This window comes from Dipteris shenzhenensis, chromosome 3 (assembly GCF_047967505.1).
Source record: "Dipteris shenzhenensis isolate YYH24624 ecotype China chromosome 3, Dip_SZ_1.0, whole genome shotgun sequence".
Classification (NCBI taxonomy): Eukaryota; Viridiplantae; Streptophyta; class Polypodiopsida; order Gleicheniales; family Dipteridaceae; genus Dipteris; species Dipteris shenzhenensis.
Window position 1 is genome coordinate 23,957,127 of NC_141598.1, and position 22,988 is coordinate 23,980,114.

Below are 22,988 nucleotides of genomic sequence, written 5' to 3' on the forward strand. Positions count from 1 at the left end.
AATTGTAAAGGTATCTATGAAGGAGGTGCAATGTTTCCTTAGAACCTATCCATCCAACCCAATCAGCCCCTTCAAACTTCTTGATATATATCAGTTCATGTCATGCTTCTCTTTGGTGCAGATCGGCTTGCTGAGATTATGGCCTCTGTTGATCCTTTCCTTCTCCCTATGCTTGAGTACAACATCACTTGGGATGTTACCATCTTCATTCTCATCTAAGGGAGGAAATTATGGTGTGGTATCTTGGCATAAAAGCTTATTTTTAATGTCCCTTTCTCAGTGATAAATATCTTTGTCACTTAGTTCAAAAGCAGTAGGAAGTGAAGAGGTGCGTGAAGTTTATTACCCCCAAATTCATGTCACATCTTTTAGTGGAGACGCTGGGTACGTTTGGTATTGGATTCATTTCACCTTACTAGACAGTCTCGGGTGTACTTGGTTGCATGTTATGCCTAATATAGGCATGTGTTTTCTGATGTGATATAGAAGATGCCTTGAAGAACTCTGTTAGAAGAGTTTGCAGCCCATTTAAGAGAACTAGAAGATTGTGAAGGTGATGCTCAAGCTATTCACATGGTCATCATGATCATATCCTTTATGTTTTCACTCTTGAATATGTTGGTGAATCAACAATGCCATTACCAGGCACAATAATAGATTGGGGATTATTTCATGCACTAACGACAGCTTGGTGTGAAGAAGAGTTGAGTCTTCGGGTAGTTTTTGACTATAATAGTGGAGTGGTGATTCTCAATGCTTTAAACTTCTTTTGCTATGCAAATGATGAAGAGTACAATATCTTGAAGTTGTTATGTACACTTTCAATTGTGACAAGGTGATTCTTGAATGCATGTATACGCAATGTTTTCATGGTGTTGGTTGGTCACTTATTTTTGAAGATTTTATTGAGGATCACATTGTGGAGGGTTTTCAACAAGTGGTTATGGATAATAAGGTGGTCTTGGTATACTAAGGCTTTGTGGAATCTTGTTTGGATCTTGTTTGGGATATTATTTGGATCTTAGTGTTTCCTTTCTATGTTTCATCATGGTGAAGATTCCAGTGTTTTGATGGACCCAAGGGGAAGACCCGGAGTCTTATCTTCGGGATTTTGTTTGAGGATGTTGGATTTCTGGTTGGTCCATGAAGGATCGAGTGGAGATTCTGCTCGATTTTCTTGAAGGTGTAGCCTTGAGTTGGCAATGGGCATGAGGCCTTGCTGAACTCTACCAAGGAGGACTAGGGCCAAGTGGTGGCTACAATGAAGTAGAGATTTGGGGCAATGGAGTCATCAAATGCTTTGATGTTGCAGTTGAACCGGTTCTATCAAGGAGAGGGTGAGATGGTCTCTGCGTTGGCAATCCAAAATGAAACTCTATGGACAAAGTATGAAAGGGCAGCTTTGCGAGCTATGGCATCTACATCATCGGCACTTGAAAGTCTCGTAGGGATGGAGCACTTAAAGATGAGCAAATTTGTTATGGCTTTGGAGTCGCGTCTTCGCTCAAAAGTAGTGAGTAAAGATCCAACAACATACATGGAGGCACTTCGCATTGCAACCAAGAAACAAGCTTCTCTAAAGATTAAATCCTCTTTTGTGTCTTCAACAACTTCAACTTCTAAGGTGGAGGTAATGGGCACTCCTCACATACCAAAGTTCTCTGAGTTAGATCATAATCTATCCCAATTGATGGCAGAGTTTGCTAATTTGAAATTGCATTTGGTTAATGCACGACAACCTAGAGCACCAAAGAGTGAGGATAGGCCTCAAGATAAGAGTGGGGTCACTTGCTATGAATCTAATGAAAAAGGTCACTATCACCTTGAGTGTCCTAGATTGAGAAAGAAAGAAGAAAAACAAGTATCCTTGTTAGAAGCTTCTTCAGGGAATGAGGAAAGAGAGGTAATGATGGCTAAACCAGGGCATGGTAAAGCAAAAGAAGAAGAAGAAAGCAAGAAAGAAGTAGATGAGGAACATCAAGAAGAGGAATGCCGTAGTAAGAAAAAGAAGGCATCTAGAATGAGAAGTAGTCTTTTAGACTTTCCTTTAGGGCAAGGCATTGGAAGCTATGACTTGTTATCCGACCCTAAAGAAAAGGAAGCTCATATCACCTTTGGTCAATTACTTGCTTTGTCTCCAAAACTACGGAAGGAGTGGGGAAAGCTAGCAAGCATAAGAGTGTCAAAGAAGAAAAAGAAGAAAAGTGCCACTCTTGTTGTTCAAAAGGTAGATATAGATGTTGGTGATGATGTACTTTGGTTGATGTGATCATTGATGGTGGTCAAGTGATTTCTAATGTTTACATTGATGGAGATGCATCGATTAATGTCATGAGTGAGAAGACCATGATAGATGCTGATTTAAAATACTCTAGTACTACCTCTCCTTATCGCATCAAATTGGTTGAGACAACACTAGGGTAAAGAGCTTGGGAGTTGTGAAGAATCTAGAAGTGGATGTATGTGGAATTTCTGTGCTGACTAATTTTCAAGTGATTTCTATCAAGCCAGATGCACGTGCCTATCCATTGATTTTGGGAAGGCCTTGGCTATGCAAGGTGAAGGCTGTTCAAAAGTGGGATAGTGGAGAATTGATTTTGCAGGGGAATGATAAGAAGGTGTGCTACAACATTAGAAGCCGCAAAAAGGAAGTTGTCAAGGAGGAGTCTTCAACATCAGAGAGTTCGAGCTTTGACTTAAACTGATGAAGAAGAAGAGACAAGGTGTAGCTCTAAGGAGTCCAACTCAGAGGGTGAGGTGGAAGGAGTGGCCTTTGGTCTTTGTCTTGGTGCTGATTAGGATGAGTCAAGAGGGAACAAGGTGGTGGTATAAGAAGATCCTATAGACACTTCATGTGGAGGATGTGGAGCACACTAAACAATGCCAACGCAATGAAGAGCTTCTTGGTGATTCCTATCAGGTAGTGAGAAGCTCCAGTACTTGGATATGTTAGATGATTTTCCATATCTCTTTGCAACAAGCTATTCACAGGTTCAATCAGTCTCTCTTGTGGAGCACAAGACTGAGTTGAAGCTAGAAAGCAAGCGAGTTGTGCAACGCTTAAGGCGATTGGGGGTGATCCAAGCTGAGGCACTAAAGAAAGAGGTAGCACAACTACTTGAGGTGGGATTCATCTTTCCTATTGACGATTCAGAATGGATATCTCCTATAGTTGTCACACCAAAGAAAGGAAATAAGTGGCGGGTTTGTGTGGACTTTCATCCTTTGAATGCATGCATTAAGAGGGCTCATAATCCTTTGCCATTCGAAGATGAAATACTAGACCAAGTAGTAGGCGGCAAGTATCATTTCTGTTAAAGGAATTTGATGCATATGAGTTGTAGGCAGCAGAGATACAAGAAGCTAAGGAGGAGAGTAAGCTTGAAGATATGGATAACTTGATGCAACCCCCACCTTCCGAGACAGAGAGAAAGAGATATTGCTGTCCATGCTGAATTCCAGTCTGGAAGAAGTGGAGGAGGAGGAGTATATGAAAGTCATTCATTAGTATCCAAAGCTGTTTATTACCTCACATGAAGAGATCAGGGGTTTCAGATGTGAGCCAATGCACATTGAGCTAAAAGGAGGTAGCAGGCCTGTTTTTCAGAAATTGGGAAGAACACATTCGATTGGTCTCAAGTCTTTTATGTAAATCCAAGTGTATCTTTGCATTCAGTTGGTGCTGTATTGCTACAAAAAGAGAGGTAGGTAGAATGCAACCCATCTATTATGCCAGTCGACAACTTACAGAGATGGAAAATAAGGTATGAAGAAATGGAGCAGCAAGCTCTCTCTTTGGTGTTTTTAGTCAAAAAATTTCGCTCCTATTTATTACCTTGACCATTTTTATTTCTTACCTCTCACTCTATATTAGCATATCTAGTTCGCAAGCCTAATCCTGGGGGGAGATTTGCAAAATGGTTGTCAGAGCTTCAAGAGTTCTCTTTCTCTTTTGTTACTGAAAATACTACTAGGTCCACTATGGCAGATTTGCTCACAGGATGGCAAGATCTTAGAGAAGAAAAGAAATATAAGGAGGACATTAATGATGAAAGGGAGACACCACTAATAGCTTTTATCTTGCATTTTGATGGGGCTTTTAGTCCTTCATGCCAACAAGGAGCCGGGGGGATGGTCTTGATGAATTTTGAAGGTCAAGAAGTATGGGCTAGAGGACAAGAGCTTCCAGGTATCACAACTAACAATGTAGCTGAGTATAATGCTTTGATTCTTGGTTTGGAGGGTTGTCTTCAAAGTCAAGTTAAAGAATTGGAAGTAAGAGGAGATTCTTAGCTTATTATAAAGCAAATGCAAGGGCATTACAAGACAAGAAGTCCTCATTTGAAGGAACTTAATCAAAAGAATGGCATTATGTAGTCAGTTTGATGTTTGCAAGTTTGTTCATATAAAATGAAAAGAAAATCAAAGGGCAAATGAGTTAGCTACTCAAGCCATTGTAGTACAAGACCAGGGGGTGGTTTCTTTGGTAGACACTGGATGGCTAGAATTGCAAGATGTTCAGCAATATGTGGAAGAAGGCATGTTTCCTCGAGAGTTAAACTTCACAATGGAAGCAAAGATTGGTAATGAAGGCTTGTCCTTATACTATTGTTGATGACATTCTTTATAAATTGGGAAAAGATAAGGTGCTCCATCAGGTGGTCCATCCCATGGAGACTAGGAGAATCCTAGAAATGTGTCATGAATGCTCTGGTCATTTTGCTTCAGCAAGCACAGTTAGGGGAATTCTTAATGCAGGTTACTTTTGGCCACACATATATATGAATGATGTCGAAGTTGTAAAGTATGTCAAAAGTTTGGAAGGCGATAGTTGATTCTTGTGCCCTTGAAGCCTATTCTAGCATATGGACCATTTGAGAGGTGGGGGTTGGACTTTGTGGGATCACTCCTATTAGTGGCCATAGATTATGTGACTTGGTGGGCAGAGGCCAAGGCACGGTGACACCTGGATGCACCAATGAGTATAGGAGATCCTCCTGATCCCAATCTGCCTGTCCATGATGAAGTATGTGAACCACTGCTAGAGGACAAAGATGTGATGCAAAAACTTGATATTTTTTATTTGGCATTGGTATTGTTTTTCTCTATGTTTGATAAGAGTTTGAGTATCAAGTGATAGCCTAGCGGCTCTCACTTATTTCTATTTTCTAAGATATTGTATGGGATTGAGAGGATGAGTGGAATGGATCATTGTAAATACCATGTGTATGAATGATAAATACCTTAGTATGGGGTGAGAGTTATTTGTGTCATATAAAGAGGTGGGATCATGTCCATGTGTTCCAATAATATAAGAGAGGCCACATGCCAAGCATGTGGAAGGCATGTGGAGGAGTGTGGAGTCAAGACGAATCCTTCTAGAATTCCTATGTGGAATAAGGAGGATGTGGACATATGGAAAAGAGAGCGTCCCTATGGATTCCATGTGGGGAGACTCTTCACTTTCTCAATATTTGAAGAATCTTGAGCATCTTTTGATGGGACACATGGCAAGAGTAGCCAAAAAGGACATGGATGGTGACATATGGACTTATGTGATTGATGGTGAAAGGAATCTATAGGCAGCAATTGTAAATGGGTGAAGGAGGGTGACAAAATCTCTATAAAAGGAGCCCTCCTCTCCCTTGTTCAGAATCTCTTCCACCATTAGTCCTCATGTTGCTGTAGCTCTATTCTCCTCAAGCCTCTTCCATGAGCCTTCTCTCCCTCTTGTAGATATTCTCTTATGTAGACTCTTGAGTCCACCTCTCTCTAGTTCATTCTCTCTCTATGAGTAGTCTTGGAGCTTTCGCTCCCTCTTGTACGTATCAAACCTCTTCTTCTCCCTTGTGTTTGTAGTATTTTGAGTTGCATTGGAGTGGACTATCACTCGATTGACAATGAAGATCACTTCGTATTCCCTCTCTTGAGTCTCTCTTCCCATTTCTTTTTTTCAAAGCCTTAAAAGTTTTTTCTATTTGGCCGGTCATTGCACACACATGGTCCATCAATTTCTCGAGCCACCAAGGGAGTTATTTACCCTCTTCTAGGAGAAATCTATGAGTGGTAGATCATTGATGAAGGTGGATTCTTGAGGGAGCATCTTGCTCAGGCAAAATTAGCATGGGTGGAGGATAGTTTTTATGACAGTTTGACCCCCTGTTAGTTTTTTGCTCATAACTTTCTGCTCGGTAGTTCGATTTTGATGAAACTTATATCAGTGCAAAGCTCTCTTTAAGATGCATTTCATATATGATTAGACCTTGAATCAGATACTACAACAAAAAGTTATGAGTCTTTGTGTTTGATAGTCTATTTTCACGATAGTTTTTACCCCTAGTAAACTGCCCATAACTTTCTAGCCGCTTCTATGTTTCTTACGAAATGTATATGAGCGCGAAGCCCATCTCAAGGTTCATCTCTCTATATTTATTTGAATTCTTGATACCATGTCTCTATTGAAAATTATAGGCCTTTGTGTCTAATGATAGTTTGTAGAGTGTTTTGAGCTAATTGTAAAGGTATCTACTATGAAGGAGGTGCAATGTTTCCTCAAAACCTACCCATTTGACCCAATCAGCCCTTCAAAATCCTCAATATATATTAGTTCATGTCTTGTTGAGCTGCAAGATCTTCTTTCAACAACGTTATCGCTCTTCTCTTTGGCGCAGACTGGCTTGCTAAGATTATGGCCTCTATTGATCCTTTCCTTCTCCCTATGCTTGAGTACAACATCACTTGGAATGTTACCATCTTCATTCTCATCTAAGGGAGGAAAGTATGGTGTGGTATCTTGGCATAAAAGCTTCTTTTTAATGTCCCTTCTCAGTGATAAATATCTTTGTCACTTAGCTCGAAAGCAGTAGGAAGTGAAGAGGGGTGTGAAGTTTATTACCCCCAACTTCATGTTGCACTACCAAGAAGGAGAAGAATGAGCCCAAGGGCTTGGATATTAGTGAGTTGGCCTCCAACCCACTGAATCGGCTAGGCCAATAGTGGAAGCCCGGGGCCTCCAAGGAGGCATCGAGTAATTCCCATTTGTTTCTTAGGAGAGACAACATGTGGTGCGGGGTAGGCAATGACAATCACCCCTCTAATGAGTGCCCCTGTCTTAGGGCAAGGCAAGTGATCTACTATGCACATTGCTATAGATGGGGAAACCACGACACCTCCCAATGTCGATTCCTGGGGATCCTTCCGCAATTGATTTATCAGAGCTGTTATTATATAGTCTTGTGGATGTGTCATTTTCAAATGCACCATCTCTTATTAGCATGTATTTCTTGGCCCTTGTCCTGTGCTACCACATGTGTTCAAGACATGCAAAGGTGACTGCATATGGAAAAATGTCTCCTGTTACATCCACTCAAAAAATTTCATTGTTTCCACACCATGTTCATGTTGGCATACCCTACAATAAGCACCTTCCTAGTAATTGGATCCCAAACTAGAAGTTCATCAAACACTTATGGTGCTTTAGCCATTTCTCCAATTTGACCTACATATCCACCAATGTAGTTCAAACAACGTGGTTTTCCAACAAACCCTATCTAGAAATTTGAGTGTGTATTTCTTGGACCTTGTCTAGGTGCTGGTATAGGTTGTCAAAATGCAAGCATACATGACTAGGCTTAGAGAGAGACCTAGGACCTGCATCTTCAAAACAAATCATTGCTTCCTTGCCAAGACCATGCTGAGCATATCCTACAAGTAGCGCATTCCAAGAGATTACATTCTTAATTAGATGCTCATCAAACATGTCTTTTGTTTTGCAATCACACCACATTTAGCATATATATCCACCAATGTACTGCCGAGCACAATATCATTTCTGAATAAACCTTGTCTTACAAACTTGACATGTACTTCTTGGCCCTTTTTTGAGGCTGCTATGCTACCACAAGCTTTCAAGATTCAAGGAAAGGTAAAGACATCTAACGACAGATCCCCAAGCTGCGTCTATTCCAAAAAATTCATAGCTTCCTTGTCATGCCCATATTTTTGTATAACCTTTGATCATCACATTCCAAAAGGTTGCATTCTAGTCTGGAATCTTGTCAAATACATCTCATGCTTTAGTAATCGTGCCAGATTTGGCATACATATGAACCAAGCTATAGCAAACATAAATGTTCTTCTCAAGCAACCCTCATTTGATAATATCCACATAATTTGCTCCCAAATGTACATGTCCTTTTTTTGTGGCTCAAGCCCAAAAAGGCAACAAGGATAGTAGGGGTGCTTATTATCCTCAAGTGGTTACCATTGTTAATTTCTCCTCCTCTCTTGGTTGTAATGGATTCCACTAATGTCTTGGGTTGTTCTCTTTGTCTTTCCCTCGTAGAATGCTCCATCTTCTACCTCTCATGATGTTACGAGTCAATGCACTCCTCTTCTTTTCAACTCTCCTAGTGTAGAAATTGTTGTGTTTGGTCGTGAAATTGCTATACCTAAGATGGATTGCGTTAATCATGCATTAGGAGTGTCTTTTTCACGACTTAGTGTTATTTGTGAGCTTTTCCACAAGCAACAAAAGCAATAAATTCATATAGAAGAAGATAGTACCTTACTATTTCAAAAGTCCCACCATTGGTAGCTCCTATTCCAGTGTAGCAAAATACTTTTAAAAGGAGAGGGGTACAAATACTACAAAAGAAAACATAACACCAGAAATGTGTACATTGGTGTCAGGAGAGAGTAAATTTGAGGTCAATAAGGATATTGGAATAAATGATGCAAGGAAGGAGATGGAGATAACTAAACACAAGAGAACATGCGACCAAAAATGGGGACAACTACAAGCCACCTCATTAGCAATATATTTTTGGAAGTGGTGTCAAGAGCTAGCGAGTTTGAGGTTATAATGTGCTCCTCAAACACCTTGCCTCCCGTCCGCTTCTTACAGATGTCCTTTCTATTTAGAGAAACTCTCATATTTTCATGCCAAAACATCGTCACTGTAGAGAAATGACTTTGACACTGAAGTTTTCTCTCCTTTTCTTGCATTCTATTGAAGCCCACAGACTTCTCGTATTGGGATGATCATGCATTGCTTTTGCCTACGTTCAACCGCTAAAGCCATGTTGGTCCTTCTGATTGACAACATCTTCGACATTGTGCGCCCAAGCCATTTCTTCTTTGTTTCAGGGGACACCAACATAGCTAATGTCGGCCTCTTTATAGCTAGTTGATCTAAGTTGTGCACCCCTTTAACTTTTTGTAGGCCATTTCTCATGTTAGAGAGCATCGCCTCTTGGGCATGCATCTCCCGAGGTGTTGGTAGGGTTATTACTCTATGAACTTTAGGGGGTATTCTTGTCAACTTTCCTATCTCGTAGCCTCTATCTGCTTCTCTTACAAGCCATGCGAGCTGCATGTTGCCATTGATGCCATGGCCACGATCAATCCAGAATAGACCTAGAGAAGCTAACTAGTGAGGTAAGAAAAGAATAGAAGAAAACTTACCCAAAAGAAGACAATGGCAAAACCCCCAGTCTGTGCAAGATCACGTTGAGGTGCGTGTGGGTTGCAAGGCATTTCAAGGTGGGGGTGGGTTGCAGGTACTTATTCTTCCAAGATTTGATGGGCAGGAGGTGTGAAAATTCAAAATTTGTGGGAGTAGCAAAATTTCAACTGCTATTGTTTGCTGTAAGCGATACACATCAGCAAAATTGGATATCCCAAACAAGTGTAATGTGGCCTAAAATGCTTCAAAACACAAATAGGCCAAAGGGCATGCTATCGGGTTTGATGCTGTGTATTATTAAATGCACTGACCTTGGCATGCTTATGAGCCATATAGCAAGCAAGTGCATGAACAAAGAAACAATTCAAAATTGTAAATAGTGTTGGGTTTATTAAAATATCTTTGCACATGTACAAATTGCACTTTTCTAAATTCTTCCATTTTAGGGTGAATCTAGATATCGATCAAATATCAATGTTTTAAGACCACCATGCACTAGTCCCAATAGTTTGGATTCCAAATTTTCAATTCGTTTTGGTTTTCAACAAATCAAAAAAAAGTTATGGAGCGTGCCCTCAAATGGGTATGCATCACTTTAGCACAACATTGGAGACCCATTAGCCCATGCATAATGATATCATTTAGGTGTGTCCTTGGGTTGAGGAGAAGCTCACTTAGTGTAATTTAGAATTATTACTTGGTTGCATGTATGTATTGAATAAAATTTTGATGTTTTTGAATAAATTGCTATATCCTATAGTCTTTAGGACAGTCTTGACTCTTTAGGATGCATGCTTCACATGCAATATAGCACTTGTAATGATTTAACAGTCTTGTTCCAAATCCTTATTCCATAAGTTCTTTCTCTCATGTTCAAGTTTGAAATGTAAACTCTAACTTGAAGACAAAGTTTTCCGAATTCCATTGAACAATGCATAAGTTATGGGTCATGCAAGATACCTATATACAGAAAAGTCCCTAGACCTCACCAGAAATGGCTACACCCAAGCAAACAATGACCCATCATCCATGATCTATGCTACTCATAATACCTAATTTTTTATCGACCTGCTTCCATGTTATTAATTAAATTTTTTAAGTAGTCCAGAGGTTGAAATTTGACAGTTAAAGATAACCAGTCTAAAGGGGATTGTTCTAGTATAGCATTGTGTAACGAATTTTAGGATAGCATGGTGGCAGTGCAAGATAAGTGGTCACCAGTGTGGTGGTTGGTTGCACACGAGGATATTAACAGCCACCAGCATGGTGGTTCCTTCGGATATACTAAAAACAAGCATGGGATTTATCGTTTGGGATTTACAAAAACAAGTGCAGTGGTTAGTTTGGGATTTACTAGAAAAACGTAGTCTCAAATATGTTTTCCATTTTCCAAGATAAGTGGAATATTGTTTCTTGCAATGAGACTACATTTTCTTAGTACTATCTTAGTCATCCTCATCCACCACTCCAAGATATCCCAGATGTGCTCATGTGTGTCTGAATCCAATTTGAAGACACTCTTGTGCTTATTTCATTGTGGCACAGGTTGCATCTAGAACTTAATAGCTCTTACTAGATGAGAGTGCACAAATGTTTGTTGTTTCTTTTTTATTAATCATTATGTTTCCTGGTAAACTATAGTTAAGAGCATGTGATGTGACAAACAGAAGGGAACAATACCAAATACTTTACAATTATGGATACAATCAATTTAAATTCCCATAAGAGAGAAATTCCAATTCAATAGAAACCTATACTCTAAGATGCTGAGTTAACATTGTAGGGTCAAGAATAGGAGTCTTCACACACTCTATAGTTCAACAAGAATATATTATTTTATAGTAGGACACATAATATAAATATGATGATTCATGAATGAATAAAACTAATAGTATGCAATCAATTAATGAGGAATTCCACATTGTGTGAGGACAAAAATGTGGAACTAGAGGTAGACCTGAAGAGATTATAGTGATGTGGAAAGTGGTTACATGGTAGGACACATAAATATCTCAACATTTTGCAAAAATAACATGAATGCATACAGAGAATATGTTCCAAAGTTACACCCATGAAAGAAACATGACCATGATGCAACCTTAGATGATGAAGGCTATATTGTGACCACTACTAAAAAGAACATCAACATAGGTGAAAAGATTTTTAAAGATTATGATTTTTAGTAGAAAATGTTGGAGGCTCTCCATTTGTACAAGTAAACAACATATTATTTCTAATATAAACAATAATTTTATGAAAGTCAAGATTTCTATCCAATGTTAAAAATTGGAATAGCAATCTTTTTTATATAACATTAATTTAATACTTATGATAGCAATACAACTTAATTCATATAATCTAGTTCTATTGTTGCAAAGTAATATGAAAGTGAACACTACACTTGCACTTGATAAGTAGTTGTATCAATAGTAAATTTTGAAAGAAGAAACTAACTCCCATAATGAAAACAGAAAAGGACAATGAGAAATTTAAAATACATAACACATATTTTTATATAAAAGTAGATATATTAATACATTTGAATGGAAATAAATAAGTTATTGTAATGAGACCACACATTAAAATCACAAGAAGGGTTTGAAAATCCCCAAAACTAAGATGTAACATGTAGCAATTTTAAATATACTCAAGTGTAGAAATAGAAATCAACCAACCTTGAGTTTAGAAGTAAAAGAATAGTGTGTAATCTCCCATAGTGAGTGAAATAGTATGCGGGATAAACTTGGTGAGACACACACACATCCTCATTTTAATGTTCTTTGCTTTTGTTGGCCCCTCCTCGGTCCCCTTTTGGTCTTGGTCCATTAGGGCTTGATGATTGTGGATGTTAAAATCCATTGTGTCTTGGTTAAAGGAACTTGAAACTCAATCCTTCTCTTAATGCTTTATTCCCATTTCTCATCAAAGGTGCATCTTTTGTTGGTCTCTTGTTACTCTTCACATCATGTGGCCTCTCGAATTTTGTTCCCAGGTCCATTTGTTCATAGTTACTTGCATAGGACAAAGAATAATATATGGTTTTGTTCTTATTTCCCTTAACCAAAAATTGAATTGGATGATTTAGAACTTAGATGGACCTTAATACTCGTACATTTTTTGTTAGGTTCGGGACATACTTTGGTATGGCGGTAAACTTTGTATAATTTTGTGTTAGGCCTAGGGATTTCCTATTTCCCAATACGTGACACATGTTAAATCTCTCTTGGAGGGTCCCTATCCCCAAAAAGTGTCTCACATATGCCACATCACCCAAAATTTGAAAATTTTTTAAAACATCAAAAGATCTTGACAACCATACCAAACTTTTCCCAAACCCATACCTATTGACCAAGACCATTTTTCGACCCCCAAATCCATTTTTCTCTCACCAAGTGGCTTGGATATCATCCCAAAACTCCATACCTATTGATCTAAACCAATTTTCATCTCAGATGGAGTAAAAACCCTTCCAAAGCTTTTCCTAACCCATATCCATTGAATGAAACCAATCTTCATCCCCAAATCCATTTACCTTTCACCTTGTTGTGGTATTTCCTACATTTCAGATCCTATCATCACTCCATTGCAAGATATCACCAACATGAAACTCAAATGTATCCTACACATTGAGATTGCACCCAAGTAAGCCACTACTCATCAATGCAATGGCAATAGGAGCATGGATAGAGAGACATTGAACCAGCTATGTGAGGTAGGATGCAAGCACCTCAACCTTTGGAGTAATGGATTACTCTATGTAGTGGATCCTCATACCTGTGCACCTCCCACATTTCATAATTTGCTAAGGTTTCTTCACTATGCTAGAGATTGTCATTAAGATTTGCTTGGTTATTGCAAACACATTAGTGGAAATGATGTCCAAGCCCAAATCTCCAAAATGGAACCACCTCTATTGCAAGGAAAATATGGAAAGCTTCAAGGTGGTCTTCACAATTTACAACAAAAGATAGAAGAACAAGAATTGTTTTGTACATCTCTTCACACATAGCTTTTAAACACTCAAAGTGACATTCAAAAACATATAACTAGCAAGAAAAAGGTAGCAGAAATCGTTCAAAGTCTAGAAAATGAGAACCATGACTTGCTGAAGGAAATAGAGTTGCAAGGTGGTGCAAGGAAGTGTAGAGTGTGAGCCACATGGTTTGTATTATGTCCCATGTTTGTCATTGTATTTGTTGAATGCACTTTCTATTTTTTGAATTGTTTGTCTCCATTAAGCTGATTTTATTTTCATAAATCATTTTTCAGGAGCTTTATTAGTGTTGCTAAAAAGAACACTTGCGACAAACTTTATGCTATGAAGAGTGCCATAGAAAAAAAGGAATTCATTTCTATTCTTCAAGACCCAAGATGACCGTGCATTGTGCCTTGCAATATTGCAAGAGGTGTTCCATTATTTGGGCAACATCCACCCGAGGATTACCAAAAAGCGAGCCAAGGAGTCAAATCGAGCCACAAAAAACCCGAGCTAGCCAATTTCAATTTGAACTAGAGAACGTGAAGTATTAAAATAGTCTTAAATAATCCAGTTTCTATAAGCCAATGAAGAGGCCAAATTACCAACCCACAATTTTTTTTTCATAAAACGTGATACTAATTCATATACAAAACTAGATGATAGCCTCTAGCCCTAACCAATTGTCCTTTAGCTATAGATTGTACATCAACAACTCAAGGCAGTACCTCAAACCTATCTAATTATCTTTCAAAGGTTTCTCTTAGATTCCAAACATTGAAACAACTCCACCTTTGTGAGAGTAGCATGATGTATAAAGTGATGAACTGCAGCACTCATTCCCAGCTGTATACCCATATGAATTGCACATCTGCTTGTTTTTTCACGATCATGGGAAAGGTAGTAGTAAATAAATGCACTGCATGTGGCAATGTTAAATTACACAGCGCAGTGGAATAGAAACTGAACAAAGAATAGAGAGTACATAGCAAACTGGAGAGGAACAAACTTTTCCTTCGATACTGATGTAGTACAGATGATGGCTCTATCCACGCGTGCGCTCCCACAGTGGAGCTTAGATGGCAATCTAGACAGATACTAGGTGAAGAGCTACTAGCTGGAAGATCTGATTTGATCTGAACTGATATGATACAATGGGCTGGGGAGGTCGCCTCTTTATAGCTATGAGGGCGGTAGTTGGATCAATGTAGTTAGTGGAGTCGACCAGTTGACCTAGTCGGTGGAGCCAACCAGTCAACCTAGTTGGTGGAATCAACTAGTCGTCCATGGAATATTCAGGAAATATTTCCTATACCATTGCCTTTCTACCATCTGACAAGCAAGTCAAGATCCATCTAGTGTCTTGAGCTCACACATGGCTTCTCCTCATATGGGGGCCCTACAACTTGAGCACCTTGGACCATTGGTGGTTACCAGTAGGGTGGGGCATTGAGCATATCTAACACCCCCCCCTCAATGTCCACTCGTAGGTTCAGAACTACCTTCTCGGCCCAATGTCGAGTCTCTGAAGATGATCCTAAAGCTGATCCTTCCCGAGTGCCTTGGTGAAGATATCTTCTCCATTTTGCTCTGTTGGATAGTAGACCAATTCCACTATCCTGTCCTCGATCAAATCATGCACATAGTGATATTGAATGTCTATATGTTTTGTGCACGCATGAAACATTAGATTTTTAGCAATGGCCATGCAACTTTGATTGTCGCACCTCAGCACAGTTGCCTCATCCTCTTGCACTCCCATGTGCCATAAGATCCTCCTCAGCCACAGTGCTTCACATGCAGTAAAGCATGCTGCCTTGTACTTAGCCTCGGTAGAAGACAATGGCATTGTTGGTTGTTTCTTACTGATCCAAGAGAAGATACCTGAACCTAAAGAGAAACAATATCTAGAAACTGATTTCCTAGAATCAACATCTCCAGCCCAATCTGAGTCACAATGACCAGCCAAGGAAGTGCCCATACCATAGGTGATGCCATAATCAAGAGTGCCCTTCACATACCTGAGCACCCACATCCCTGCATTCCAATGATTCGCCCGGGGCTTATTGGAGAACCTGCTCAAAACTCCAATAGCAAAACTGATGTCCGGTTTGGTGTTGCACAGATAGATGAGACTGCCGACCAACTTCCTATGAAGATAGTGGGAGAGAGGGAAGGAGTCTCACTTGCGGCTTCCTCACATACACAATGGGGGAATACACACAAAGGTGGAGACTGAAAACAATTTTCCTCTTCTTAGTTGTGTAAGCCAAAAGAACTCAAGTACAAAGAAATAGAAGGACCCTATATGTGGGTCTCAAACCAAACTCAACTAACTAAGGTGGCATACTAACTGAGCCACAAACTAGAGTAGATAAGGATAGCTGTCATCCAGCTATTATTCGTGGGCAGTGTACCAACCGCATCTCCAGCTAACAAGTCGGTGACATAAATACACAAAGGTCACCTTGGCATATCGCGAGTGGAGCTCGATATCTCAACACTCCCCCTTGAGCTCAATCCCAATTCTTGCACACCAAGCAAGTCTTTGAACTTGCACAACTTCTCTACGCCCAATGCCTTCGTGAATATGTCAGCTACGTGATCCTCTGTGCTGAAATAAGCTAGATCAATAAGACCTAGTAAAACCTTCTCCCACACATAGTGATAATGCACCTCAATGTGCTTTGTTCTAGCATGAAAGACTGGGTTATTTGCCAAGTGTATACTGCTCATGTTGTCACAATAAATGAAAACTGGCCCATCTGTAGACTGATGCATATCATAAAGTAGCTTAAACAACCAAGCTACCTCACATGCAACCATTACTGCACCCCTGTACTCAGCCTCTGTGCTCGACAAGGCAACTATAGGCTGTTTCTTGCTGCTCTAAGTGACTGCAGCACTCCCAAAAGAGAACACATATCCACTGGTAGATCGTCTATTAGAAATACTACCAACCCAATCTGCGGTTGCAAGGATGGCAACCGTAAGAGCAGCCATTGCTATGGCTGCATCAAAGGGATGGTCTTTACATCAGATGGATGTAAAGAATGCCTTCTTGCATGGTGATTTGCAAGAAGAGGTCTTTATGGAGCAGCCACCAGGTTATGTTCATGCTCTTCATCCTGAGTTTGTTTGCAGGTTGAAGAAAGCCTTGTATGGCTTGAAGCAAGCACCTAGAGCATGGTCTGACAAGATAGGAAAGTATCTTGTCAATATTGGCTTTTAGATTTCCAAGGCAGATTTCTCACTCTATGTGAGAAAAACAGAGAAAGGTATTATGCTGCTTGTCATTTATGTTGACGATTTGATCATCACAGGTGATAGTGATGAAGATATCCTTCATGTGAAAATGCTATTGAGGTAGAAGTTTGAGATGAAGGATTTGGGAGAGCTGCATTATTTCTTGGGCATTGAGGTGATTAGATCACCAAGTGGGATACAACTCTTGCAGAGGCAGTATGGATTGGACATGCTGTCCAAATATGGGATGACAGGTTGTAAGCCTATTTCAATTCCTTTGGAGCAGAATGTGAAGCTGAGCACAGATGTAGGTGAGCTTTTGGAAGACCCTACTATGTACAGACGCATAGTAGTGTTGGCTGGCTCTTTCCTACTGCTCTTGTAGGAAGAGCTGGGTATTCTATGTTGCAGGGTTCCGAGGCTTTTTGTCACCTACAGATATATTGGGATTGTCGTTGTAGTATATATGTAGCTTAGGACCTCGAGTCGTGTTCCGGTGAGAGACGTAGGCTTAAGTGTGGTGAGTAAACATAATGCAAGCATGTGTAAAAGGCACGTAAACCATTGTTGTTGGGGTAATGAAGGCTTTCGCCTTCATTGGGGGTTGTAGGGTTTAGGAGGAGTTTAAGGGTTCAGAAGGAGGTTCCAGGGTTTAGGAAGAGTTCAAGGGTTCAAAAGGAGGTTCCAGGGTTTAGAAAGAGTTTAGGGTTAGGAGGAGGATCCAAGGTTCAGAGTATAGTACATGGTGGAGAACTCGTCTCCCTCGTAGATCATTGAGTTTAAGGGTTTAGGAAAGCATAGGAGTGGGAGAGGAAGAAGGTGTAAGAGCATGGGTGAAGTAAGAGAGAGAGGAGGAAGGAGGAGGAGGGAAGAGGAGGTGGGAGAGGGAGGAGAGAGGAGGAGGAGGAGGAGGAAGGAGGAGGAGGAGGAGGAGGAGGGAGGAGGAGGGAGGAGGAGGAGGAGGAGGAGGAGGGAGAAGGGAGGAGGAGAGGGAGAGGATGGGTTGCAGGGTTGGAGGAGAGGGGAGATGGGTTGCAAGGTTAGGACATGCTTTTGGACGTGCAGTGCAAGGAAGCATGGACACTTGAGACAAATGCTTGGAATACCAATGTAGACTCAACACAATGCCCCAAGAGTGAGGGCTTCATTCCATTATGGGGTATTTATACAAGTTGGAGAGCTTCTCTCTCTGCATGTAACACAAAGTCGTATCACAAAGTTTTATCACTTTCTCTCTCTACATGTAGAAGTTGTAACACAAAGTTGTTACACAAAGTTGTAACACAAAGTTGTGTCACAAAGTTGTATCACAAAGTTGTTACACAAAGTTGTAACACAAAGTTGTGTCACAAAGTCGTAACACATTCTCTCTCTTCATGTAGAAGTTGTAACACAAACTTGTAACACAAAGTTGTTACATAAAGTCGTAACATAAAGTTGTGTCTAGAAGTTGTAACACAAAGTTGTAACACAAAGTTGTATCACAAAGTTGTATCACCTTCTCTTTCTTCATAAGTTCATGTTGGCACAGAGTCAACATACTCCCGGATCCATTTTATTACCCGTCCTCGGGTTATGGATTATTTTGATTTCAGAGTTGAGATGCCATGTGCATAATCCAGTGGCTATTTAGCTTGTGGTATGCGAGTCGTTCCTGCTGTAATTCTTTTGCACCACACAATGTGTAGTCAATAGTCAAGAAACTTATCTTCTCTTAAGGAGGGGTAGATGACTATGAATGTCAGAGGGGATCTCGTTGCTGAGGTTGCGGACGCTGCCGTCGAATCTTCTTGGAAAGAGGTTTGGCGGGGGTCTCATTGTGGAGGCTGTCATTTCTTGCTATCTTGCATACATGTTTGATGCGATTGCACCAGTAGCATTGAGCTTGTAGATAATTAGTATGCAAGTTTGATATTTTTTGCATATAGGAGACGGCTGTGATGTTTGGCGGGGGTCTCATTGCGGAGGCTGCAGACTCTGTTGCCAATTCATCTTGAGTTTTGGCATAGCTTTGTGTACTGCGTGTGAATTCATTGCATGCTTTGAGAGTATGGAATGAAACTGTGTGATACTATTTTTTATGCAATCTATTATGTGCCTATGCAAAATCATGTGAGTGCATGTGATGTGTCTAACTATATGCTTATTTGTGGGATTTGATAGGGAAACTAAGACGCAAACATCCCTAACGTGCAAAAAACGTGCATATGCAGTGAGTGTTTGTGATACAATCTAATCCTCACTAAGGAAGACTTGGTTTCCCAAATCTTCGTTTTTGTCGGGGATGGCTCGCGTGTTGATGTAGTAGCGCTTCAGTCGGCTCCCGTTTATTGTTGTGTTGAATTGGACTCCATCAAGTGTTTCAAGTAGCACAGCTCCAATGGGATTCATCTTGCGTACTCGGTAGGGTCCTTGACCTAGATACTTCAATTTTCCCTTGTGTACTTTGGCATTGTATAACAGGACTAAGTCGCCTTCCTTGATGTCTTTAGCTTTCAAATTCCTGTCAAACCATGCCTTTCTTCGACGTTTTTCTGTTGTCATGGCATGATAAGCGACTAGTCTTGTCTCTGTATGCTTTTCCAACTGACAGAGCCTTTCTTTCAAGGACTCATGATCACCCATGCGTTCCTGTATTGCGATGCGCAGACTTGGTATTACAAATTCGAGTGGGACCACGGCTTCAAGACCGTACACCAATTGAAAAGGTGTGTTCCCTGTACTGACCTTGAATGTGGTTCTGTATGCCCATAAGGCTGCATTCAATTTCTCTGCCCAATCAGAGCGCTGCGGTTCTACTACCTTGGTGAGGATATTGCATATGATTTTGTTTGTGGATTCTGCTAATCCATTCCCTTGGGGGTAGTAGGGTGTGCTTTTTCTATGAATGACCATGAAGCCAGACAAGAGTTCTTGGATTACCTCATTGACAAAATGTGTGCCTCTATCCGACACAATTTCAAGGGGGCATCCGAATCGGGTGATCACATGTTTGTACAAGAATCTTGCTGTGCTTTTGGCATCTGCCTTTCTGACTGCTTTAGATTCAACCCATTTTGTAAAGTAATCAGTGGCCACAATGATGTAGCGTGCCTGTGTTCCTTTTGCTGCTGGATGTATGGGACCCACATAATCAATCCCCCATTTTTCAAATGGCTGTTGTGCAACAATTGTTGTTAGGAGATTGAAGTCTTTGTGTTGTGGTTTAATAGTTCGTTGGCATACATCACAGCCTTTTACATATTCATAGGCATCTGCCCGCAGTGTTGGCCACCAGTAGCCTGCGAGGAGAACTTTTCTTGCTGTGGCTTCCCCTTGGAAGTGTCCTCCTGCAATGCCTTCATGAACTTCACTCAGGATTGGCAGGATCTCATGAGGCATTACACATCTTCTTAATATCTGGTCCTTGCCCATCTTGTATAGTTGTCCTGCAATGAGTTGATATGGTGCAGCCTTTAGAATCAATTTTCTGGCATCTACTGCTTTCATGTCAGGAGGTGGTCTTCCTGCCATCAAGTACCCAATGATATCTCCACACCATTCTGGAACAGCATCTATTTGAAATAGTGTGGCATCTGGTAAGTCATCTTCTACTCCAGTGGCTTCTTCTCCTGTCTTTACTCGAGACATGTGATCGGCAATGTAGTGTTGGGCACCTTTGCGGACCACAATTTTGAAGTTGAATTCTTGTAGCAAGAGGAGCCATCTGGTTATTCTTCCTGTGGTACACGGACGGTTCACAAGATAAAGCAATGCTTGATGGTCGGTGTAGAAGACAAAATCATTTGCAAGGAGATAGTGCCGAAATTTCTTTACACTGTACACCATTGCTAGGGCTTCTCTTTCTGTGGTTGTATAGTTGATCTCTGCATCATTGAGTTGTCGACTGGCGAAGTAGACTGGGTAGTCTTTCTTATGTTCACCAGGTTGACAAAGCACACTCCCAATTGCATACTTGGATCCATCAGTATGAACATGAAAATCAATATCCCAATTGGGAGATAGAAGGATGGGTGCTGTGATTAGGCGCCACTTTAAAAGCTCAAAGGCTTGGTCGCACTCTTCGGTCCATAAGAACTCCACTAATAATTTGTAAAGTGGTCTAGCTATCATGGCATACCGCAATATAAATCTTCTATAATAGCCGGCATGTCCCATAAAGACCTGTACACCTTTGGAATTTGTAGGAGGAGGCAATTCCATGATGATTTTGATTTTGTCCATGTCAGTTGCAATCCCATGTTGAGAGACGATGTGTCCTAAAACAACTCCGTGGGTGACCATGAACTGGCATTTTGTTGGATTTAGGGAGATGCCATACTCCCTGCATTTGATTAGTACTTCTTCCAGACATTTGAAGTGGTCCTGTTTGGTTGAATGGATGCACAAATCATCCAAGAACACCTGTAAAAACTTATTCAAGAATGACTTGAAAGCTGTGAACATGACTCGCTGGAATGTGGCCGGGGCATTACAAAGGCCGAATGGCATGACTCTATATGCAAAAATACCCCATTCTGTAGCAAATGCGGTTTTTGATTGGTCTTGAGGAGCAATTTGTACCTGGTTATAGCCACTGAAGCCATCCAAGAAGCTATATATTTCGGATCCTGCCACCTTTTCCAACACTGTTTCTGTTAAGGGTAGGGGGTAGTGATCCCTAATTGTGGCGGCATTCACATTTTTCAAGTTTACGCATATTCTGAGCTTCTTGTTGCGTTTAGGTACAATGACAATGGGTGAAACCCAATCAGTGTGCTCTATCTCGTAGATGAATCCGGCATCTAGGAGTTTTTCCAGCTCATCATAAACCATGGTGCCATATTTAGGATTTGTGCGATAAGGTCCACATACCTTAGGGCGAGCACCTTCCCTTATAGGGATCGTGTGAACTGCCACTTCTGGTGAAATTCCTTTCATCTCTTTGTATGACCATGCGAGGCAGTCACGGTATTCCATTAGGAGGTCTTTGAGTTTGATTTCATCTTCTTGACGGAGCTGTTTCCCAATGAAAACCAACTTTTCTTCCTCCCCTTCAAGGGCGAGGTTTATTGTGCATGTTTTTTCCGGTCCCTCATAGATTGGAGTTTCTCCAATGCTATCGGTTTCTTGAACTTCAGATTCTCTGATTGGTCTTGGCATTGCTATTGGTGCATTACCACTTGTATAATTCTTAAAGTATTCCGGCACTTCTCGAAGATCGGCCTCTGATGGGGTTGAACTAGCCTGAGATGTGTCATGAGTACTGGGTGGCATAGTTGCATTTAGTAATTTGTTAGGCTCTTCTTTCCTTTCTTTTTCTGAAGTCTCTGGATCAAGCTTCATCCGCACATGTGGCTTATATTTCCGAAACTTCTTACGTTGGGAACTGTGGGGTAACTTTTCCACTGGCAAGGTGTTTCCAAGTAAGGGTTCATGTGCTGCACATACTCCTTCCAGTCCTTCAGGGGACCATTCAAGAGGTGGTGGTTTTGACTTTGAGGGGACTGCCTTTGCAAGATACAATTCCACATACGTGTTTGGACTCGTTCGAATTCATTGAAGTGCTCGGCCTTGGCTCTTCTGCGATTTCCTCCTGCAGCTTTCTTGCGGGATCGTCTGCTGTTATGCAACTGTGGAGGTTCAACTTTTGGGAGCTCAACTGCCATTAGGGCATGCAGAATGGCTAGGTCATTATCAAAGATTTGATCTTCAATTTCAGCATTCGCAGCCTCTGTTTCAAGGTCCCAAGGAAAATCTGAGTCATCATTGGTATGGGTACCTTCTTCAGGTTCATTATCCCAGTCGAGGTCAGCCATAAAGAAAGGCATCTCTAGATCGATTGGTTCTTCATGTGTCGGTGGAGGATCGACCTGTAGTGTGTTAACATCTATCTGTGAGAAGATGGGGTCTAATGAATGGCAGTTGTCGATAGTTGCCAATGTTTGTATCCAGTTATTGACATTGCTTTGTGAGTCACCTGCTATGGCATGCTGTTGCAAGGGATCTGATTTGCTCGAGATTGTCGTGGAAGATGTGTCATCCAATGCTCTAGGAACAATTGGTTTAATAACTCCTGTCCCCACATTCACCCTGACTGCAGTGTCTCGATTCTGGATTGTCAATCTATCCGTTCCCCAGTCATGGAGGACTGATGCTTCCCGTAACCAAGGACGTCCCAGTAAGATTTGATAGGATTTTTTGGGGAGATCCAAGATTGTGAATTGAAGGGAAAAGCGGACTCCTGCGATCTTTGTGGACACGCCATTCACTATTCCCAAGGGTTTAGCCCGTGAATCATCGGCAAGGCGTATGTTGAAA